At 42.7% G+C, this 7960-nt stretch overlaps 1 pseudogene; it reads right to left on the bottom strand.

The window, feature by feature from the left end:
- Window positions 1-1764: 1764 nt before the first annotated feature.
- LOC120717706 lies at window positions 1765-3341 on the bottom strand (annotated as a pseudogene).
- Window positions 3342-7960: the final 4619 nt, after the last annotated feature.

Raw genomic sequence — 7960 nt, 5'->3', positions numbered from 1 at the left:
GCTCGGACAGTCTCAGTTGTTGTGTCCTTGGGCAAGACACTTCACCTACCGCCTACTGATGTTGGCCAGAGGGGCCGATGGCGCGATATGGCAGCCTCGCCTCTGTCAGTCTGCCCCAGGGCAGCTGTGGCTATAACTGTAGCTTGCCTTCACCAGTGTATGAATGTGAGAGTGAATGAATAGTGGTATTGTAAAGTGCTTTGAGGGGTCCCGAAAAGCGCTATATAAATGCAATCCATTATTATTATTATTATTATTCAGGGGGTCAGAGGCCAAAGGGTGGTATGGGGGGGTGGATTCCCATTCATTTCCTATGGTGGTCACTTTTGACCGAGAACACCACAGGGCACACACAACACAAGGTTGACTAAAACACTCAAAATTGAATGAAAACAAGTGCTCATTACTTTTGTATGTTCAAGTGCATAGTGTGGAGGATGTCCTAAGGCCTTGAGGCAATCGGATGTAAAACACAATATTTATGAGTGTTTTAAGTTGTAAATCGGACAGATTTGCCCTGGGCAGGGATCACACCAGCAACCCTCAGATTAGTAGATTACCTGTTCTACCTCCTGAACTACAGCCATCCCATCTGCAATTGTATTGTACAAATGCAATAACTTCTGGAAGGAATAACTCAGTGCATTATTAATCTGAAAATTCAGGGATTCAAACAAGAACTTGTTATGTATGTATGTAGTGGACTGTAAACTGTACTGTGCGTAAAACATTTTCACTTTCTTTTTTTCATGCAGACACACCTGTCTCAATGGTTAGATAAGGTTTAACATGCCAGTCAAGAATCTTAGTAACTCCTTTGTTATTTAATTCAAAAGAGAATTAACAATAGAATACAAGGGCATAGATTTGGTTTTGACATTGGTGGGGACGGATGATTCAACCACCGAACCCTGCCCTGCTTCTTATTTTTTTCCCCTTTTGTCTTTGCTTCTTGATTAAAAAAAAGGAGAAATATACTTGCTTACATATGCTATTAAATTACTATTAAACAAATGACTGACTAAGTATTTTAGACCAGAGGTCCCCAACCCCCGGGCCTCGGACCGGTACCGGTCCGTGAGTCGTTTGGTACCGGGCCACGAGAGTTGAGGCTCAGGTGTGAAATGTCTGGTTTTCAGGGTTTTTATCGGTTTTCAGCGTTATTTTGTTATCGTTTTGATTGTTAACTCGGTTTTCCTGGGTCTTTTCACATGTGTTATGAATAAATCTTCTTTTTTTTGGTACCGGTACTAGTTTTATTTTGTTGTATTTATCCGCGACACATTAAAGGCCAGTCCGTGAAAATATTGTCGGGCATAAACTGGTCCGTGGCGCAAAAAAGGTTGGAGACCGCTGTTTTAGACTTTAGTTTACTTCAGCCATATTCCATATAAAAAGTGAGACATGTCAATTCAGATTCTTTGTCAAATTACATCAGAAGCCCAACAGTTGTCATGATAATAAATACTAGTTAATCAATAGTACCAAATCATGAGTCAGTCACCTGTGACCTTGCCTCTTCACCTCTGTCCGAGCTACAACATGGCAGAGCTTACTTGGCTTTAAGTGACTTGCAGGTTTCTTTGAAAAATACTTTCTTATATCCCGGTTCTTCCTTTGTGCTGCCATCCTCCAGCGCAGGCTTGCCGCTGCTAAAACTAAACAGAACTCCCTGAAAGGCTCAGCCAATCACATTGGCCATATTTGTCACATGAGGTAGGACTCCAGTAGAGAACGTAATTTATCTCTTTCTGCACCGCTATAAAGACACATCTCCTGGATGCACTGGTACGCATCTTCAGTGATGTATCCTAGGGTCATCAGGTGTTTCGGGTCTCACAACATCATACACCCTCGCCCAGGCGACCCAGCCGGGGGTGATCAGGCCCCGACTTGCGTACCAGTAGCTACCCACGGGTCAGCCCTCTTAATCCACAGCCACCTTGTGGCTTTCTCCGCCGCTTCACTCACAGCCTGGATGGCCCTCTTCTTGGTTGCCCCAGCCACACCCAGCCGGCCTAGGACTTTGCAGAGTGATCGTCCTGCAAAGCCCCTACAACCCACTTCTATGGGCTCATAGAAAGTCTTCCAGCCCCTTCCCCTGCACTCTTGCACTAGTTCCTGGTACTTTCCTCGTTTCCTTTCATTAGCCTCCTCAATCCGCTCTTCCCAGGGCACTGAGTTCCAGCATGATCAGCTGTTTTGAGGCCTCAGAAATAATTATCAAGTCTGGCCGGAGTGATGTTTTTACAATGTTCTGAGGGAACTTTAGTTGTTTACCCAGGTCAGCCTGTAGCTGCCAATCAGAGGCTGTGTTGAGAAGGCCAGTTGTCAAATGTGGGCGCACCTGGGGTTTCTCTCCAGCCTTAATAAAAGAGATTGCCTTCCTCGGAGCATGATGATGCTTACTGGTGCTGATTGCTAAGGCAATCTTTTCAGCAACTACTCTGAGCACCTGGTCGTGCCGCCAACGATACCGACCATCGGCCAGGGCCCTTGGGCAGCTGCTAAGGAGGTGTTCTAGGGTCCCTCTTCCAGAGCACAGGGGACAGGCAGGTGTCTCGCTCTTTCCCCACAGATGGAGGTTTGCTGGGCTTGGCAGAGTGTCGTATACTGCCTGCACTAGGAATCGGATCCGGTGGAAGTCTGCCTGCATGATGTTTGCCCAGGTGACCTTGCGCTGCAAGGTGCTCTCCCACCTTGTCCATGCTCCCTGCCGCTTAAGGCCTACAGCTCTACTTACTCGCTCCTCCTCCACACCTGCTCGGACCTCTTCCTGGAGTAGCTGGTGTCTCTCCTTTCCCTGTGCCCTGCTGACCTGGGCCTTTGGGACGTACCCCAAGCCTGCTCCCCCTGTTGCTAAGACCCCCATCAGTGTTTTCTGCCTTAGGCGTGACTCCGCCACCTCAACTGCCTTCTCAGCCTTCCACTTTCTTCCTGTCCTTACCTCAATGCCTGCTGATGCCACCTTGCAGTCTTTAGAATCTCTGTACTGTAGGGCTTCTCGTGTGCGAGCCACCTTGAACTCTTCTGTGAGACCACTGAAGGGTAACTGCACGCTGTTGCTTGTCCCATACAAGGCAGCGCTGGTGAGACTGCGGGGAAGTCCCAGCCACTTACGAAGAAAGCCACTGATCTTTCTTTCAAGGGATTCCACAGTAGTTATTGGAACTGTATAGACAAGCAAGGGCCACAGGATTCGGGGCAGGATGGAATGCTGGTAGATCCAGGCTTTAAATCTTCCAGGCAAGCCGGACTTATCCACCTTAATAAGCCACGCTCCCAGCTCCTCATTTGCCTTCTGAATAGCAGTAGAGTCTTTCATTATCTATCTCTTTTTCTCTTTTTCATTATCTAATTTATCTCTTTCTGCACCGCTGGGTGAATGAGACGTTGAAAGATAGTTTTTTTTTTTCTCTCTATTGGGTTTGTTTTTCTTTACTCGAAGAGACCAAATTATTGGTGGGGACAATTCAATAATCGCTGGATATTGGTGGGGACATGTCCCTTCTGTCCATGCTAAATCTACGCCTTTGATAGAATACATAGAAATCACTTCTTTAACCAGGCTACTACAACCCTAAAACTAATTTAGCTTTGCTAAAGTAACATTAAGACAACTAATGTCTGTAAGCATGGAACAGAAGCTCATTAACCACAGGTCCTAACAGACTGACTGGATGGGTCACTTTATAACAGGTACATTCATTTGTAGAATTCCTCATTCAACAGTCATTTTGAGGATACCAGCTCCTACAAATATTACACACATTATAACAACATGAGTGTGCTCAGTCAGACGTTACATCTTTGCTTAAATGGGACCTAGGCTCTTTTCACTGTTAACCTGACAATCCGTTAAATTCTGTTAATTCTATGTACTGTCTTACTCAACTCGTAAACACAACTTTTTGTCAAAGGAGGCTTGCAGCCTGCAGTGCGCATATAGGATATTCCTCTTAGCCTACAGTAATATCACCAACTTGAGATAAACACTCTAACGCAAAAGTTAGCACAGGCTTTTACAGTGTTTCTCTAAAAAATATGATTGGAACAGCAAAATATTTGCCATTCTTGCAATGGACAACATTTCACGCATCATATACAAAAACTAAGAGCACACTGAAGAAGTATTTGTCAAATAGATATAGTTGATTTTGAAATGTCATGTAAACAAAAAACAATTCTATTTTTTCACTAAAAGTATCACAGGGCGGTCATCATGTGAGCCCTTTTCATGGAATGACATTTATGTCATAACAAACATCCTCTGTGATACAAATGTACCCTAGGATTCCACAGCTTTTAAGATGGTTTTCAGTATTACAGCATCTCCATTTTGGATTTTCACAGGATGTCAAAGCATTTTAGTTGCCAGCCACCGAGCAGTCCCACATTATATTTACAGTGGGGCAAAAAAGCATTTAGTCAGCCACCGATTGTGCAAGTTCCCCCACTTAAAATGATGACAGAGGTCAGTAATTTGCAGCAGAGGTACACTTCAACTGTGAGAGACAGAATGTGAAAAAAAAATCCATGAATTCACATGGTAGGATTTGTAAAGAATTTATTCGTAAATTAGGGTGGAAAATAAGTATTTGGTCACCTCAAACAAGGAAAATCTCTGGCTCTCACAGACCTGTAACGTCTTCTGTAAGAAGCTTTTCTGTCCCCCACTCGTTACCTGTATGAATGGCACCTGTTTGAACTCATCATCTGTATAAAAGACACCTGTCCACAGCCTCAAACAGTCAGACTCCAAACTCCGCCATGGCCAAGACCAAAGAGCTTTCGAAGGACACCAGGAAAAGTATTGTAGACCTGCACCAGACTGGGAAGAGTGAATCTACAATAGGCAAGCAGCTTGGTGTGAAAAAATCAACTGTGGGAGCAATCATCAGAAAATGGAAGACATACAAGACCACTGATAATCTCCCTCGATCTGGGGCTCCACGCAAGATCTCATCCCGTGGGGTCAAAATGATCATGAGAACGGTGAGCAAAGATCCCAGAACCACACGGGGGGACCTGGTGAATGACCTGCAGAGAGCTGGGACCAAAGTAACAAAGGTCACCATCAGTAACACACTACAACGGCAGGGAATCAAATCCCGCAGTGCCAGACGTGTTCCGCTGCTGAAGCCAGTGCATGTCCAGGCCCGTCTGAAGTTTGCCAGAGAGCACATGGATGATACAGCAGAGGATTGGGAGAATGTCATGTGGTCAGATGAAACCAAAGTAGAACTTTTTGGTATAAACTCAACTCGTCGTGTTTGGAGGAAGAAGAATACTGAGTTGCATCCCAAGAACACCATACCTACTGTGAAGCATGGGGGTGGAAACATCATGCTATGGGGCTGTTTTTCTGCCAAGGGGACAGAACGACTGATCCGTGTTAAGGACAGAATGAATGGGGCCATGTATCGTGAGATTTTGAGCCAAAACCTCCTTCCATCAGTGAGAACTTTGAAGATGAAACGAGGCTGGGTCTTCCAACATGACAATGATCCAAAACACACCGCCCGGGCAACAAAGGAGTGGCTCCGTAAGAAGCATTTGAAAGTCCTGGAGTGGCCTAGCCAGTCTCCAGACCTCAACCCCATAGAAAATCTGTGGCGGGAGTTGAAAGTCCGTGTTGCTCGGCGACAGCCCCAAAACATCACTGCTCTCGAGAAGATCTGCATGGAGGAATAGGCCAAAATACCAGCTACTGTGTGTGCAAACCTGGTAAAGACCTATAGTAAACGTTTGACCTCTGTTATTGCCAACAAAGGTTATGTTACAAAGTATTGAGTTGTATTTTTGTTATTGACCAAATACTTATTTTCCACCCTGATTTACGAATAAATTCTTTACAAATCCTACCATGTGGATTCATGGATTTTTTTTTCACCTTCTGTCTCTCACAGTTGAAGTGTACCTCTGGTGCAAATTACTGACCTCTGTCATCATTTTAGGTGGGGGAACTTGCACAATCGGTGGCTGACTAAATATTTTTTTGCCCCACTGTATTATATATTTCTGAAAAGTGAAAGTCATGAGGCTGAAAATGGAATTCTAATAAATCGGAATCTGCTTTCATGGTAACAAACATTGTTTGTTCAAGGAAGTATTTTAGGGTAGTTTGCTGAAGAGTCCTCTAGTAGACAGAATTTGCTCCACTCAGCTGAGTGGTTTCTATGTTTAGCGTCATCTGACAAAGTTTTGATGTGCTGATTGTTTTCTCGTCAGTCATTTCTGGAATTTCTTCTCTTACTATGATGGCAAGCCTGCAAATAAATAGGTATTTGTGACTATTTATTTGCAGCTATTTATTTGTAGCCAGATGGCGCACCCAAACTAGCTGAAAGCTAATAAATGTCAAACAAAGATCTAACTAAGATTTTATATTATATAAAAGGTTTCAAAAAATGGCTATAGATACATGTGTGTTTATGTTTTAGGTCAGATGTAGAAGCCTTTTGAAGACGCCCTTCTTTGCTCTCAAAGTGGGAGAGATGAGTGGTCCTGTCTTTACTGACTCTGGAGTCCACATCATCTTGACAGGAAGACTTCACATGTTGTAATTTTCTATTTCATCATCAAGCACACACAAAGAAAGTCCTTTATTCCATTTACATTATTGGTGTCCATCACCCTAATAAACAAAGCTTCAAGCCTGCATTGCATTATTATTTTATAAATTGACACTTAAATTGAAAAAGTATTCCATATTATTCTTTAAGACCATAAGCTCTTATTAACCGTTGAAGCAATCGTGCCAATGAAACAGTTTCATATGACTGAGGTTTAATTAAAAAAAAAAAATCTTGTTGGTATGTGCATCTCTTCAAAAGGACTACTAACTTTAAGTTTTCCTATAAGATTTTCTGTTTATATTATTTGTGTGCCAAAGCATAATGTTATTGTATTGGAGAACAGATTAAATGATTCTTCTTAAGATAGCAGCGCTCAACAGATAGAGAAAGCTCACTGGTGCCAAATTTTTTAAAACATGTTTTATTTCATAATTGTAACAACTTAATTGTTTTTTTTCCATAATTTAGTAAGTTTTAAAAGATGAGTCAGAGTTAACACACCTTCACAGTCTTACAGCTTGAAGGTTAATCATTAGAAGCTCTTAAGCAATTACAAGCAGTAACTGTCTTATCTATTTAAACCACTGACTTCTGCAATCACTTCTATGGTTAAAAACATAGCTTCACAAATTAAGTCAAGAACACTGTCAAGGAAATGGGACTATCATTGTTAAGGTCTACAATCAAAATAATTATTCATAAATTTGACTGCAAAGTGCAAACCACTGGTTCCACTGAAGAACAAGAAGGCCAAATTAGAATTTGCCAGAAACATCTGAAAGAGTCTGCGCTGTTCTGGAAATCTTTTTTGGACAGATTAAACTAAAATTAGAATGATGGGAAGAGGCAATTATGGAAAACGTGACAAACAGCTCATGATCTGAAGCATACCACATCAACTGTTAGATGTGGTGGAGGCAATGATATAGCATGAGCATGTATGGCTGCCAGTAAACCTGTGTCTGGTTGCTTGTTGATGGTGTGGCGGCTGATAGAAGCAGCAGGGTGTACAGGGCTATACTCTCTGCTCAGATTCAGCCAAATGCTGCAAAACTGATTGGACTGGGCTTCACAGTGCAAATGGATAATGCCATAAAGCAAACTGCAAAAGCAACCCAAGAGTATCTCAAGGGAAAGATGTGGCCAACAGAAGAGAGGAGCATCATAACAGTTAAACAAACCTGAAGAATATATCGTAGCTAGCATGAAGATTACAAACAGAATACTGAACTGTACAACTGCAAGCCCACGGTGTAGTGACTTGTATGTTGAGTAGCACTGGTTCACTGATTCTACGACAACATGAAGCATCTTGTTGAACAGGTTAAAGATTTAATGACATTCTAATTGACCTGCAGGCTTATGCACAAAAGAGAGAAAAA

This window comes from Simochromis diagramma, unplaced genomic scaffold (genome assembly GCF_900408965.1).
Source record: "Simochromis diagramma unplaced genomic scaffold, fSimDia1.1 OVJJ01000509.1, whole genome shotgun sequence".
NCBI classification, from domain to species: Eukaryota; Metazoa; Chordata; class Actinopteri; order Cichliformes; family Cichlidae; genus Simochromis; species Simochromis diagramma.
This window is presented reverse-complemented; position numbering and strand designations above follow the sequence as displayed.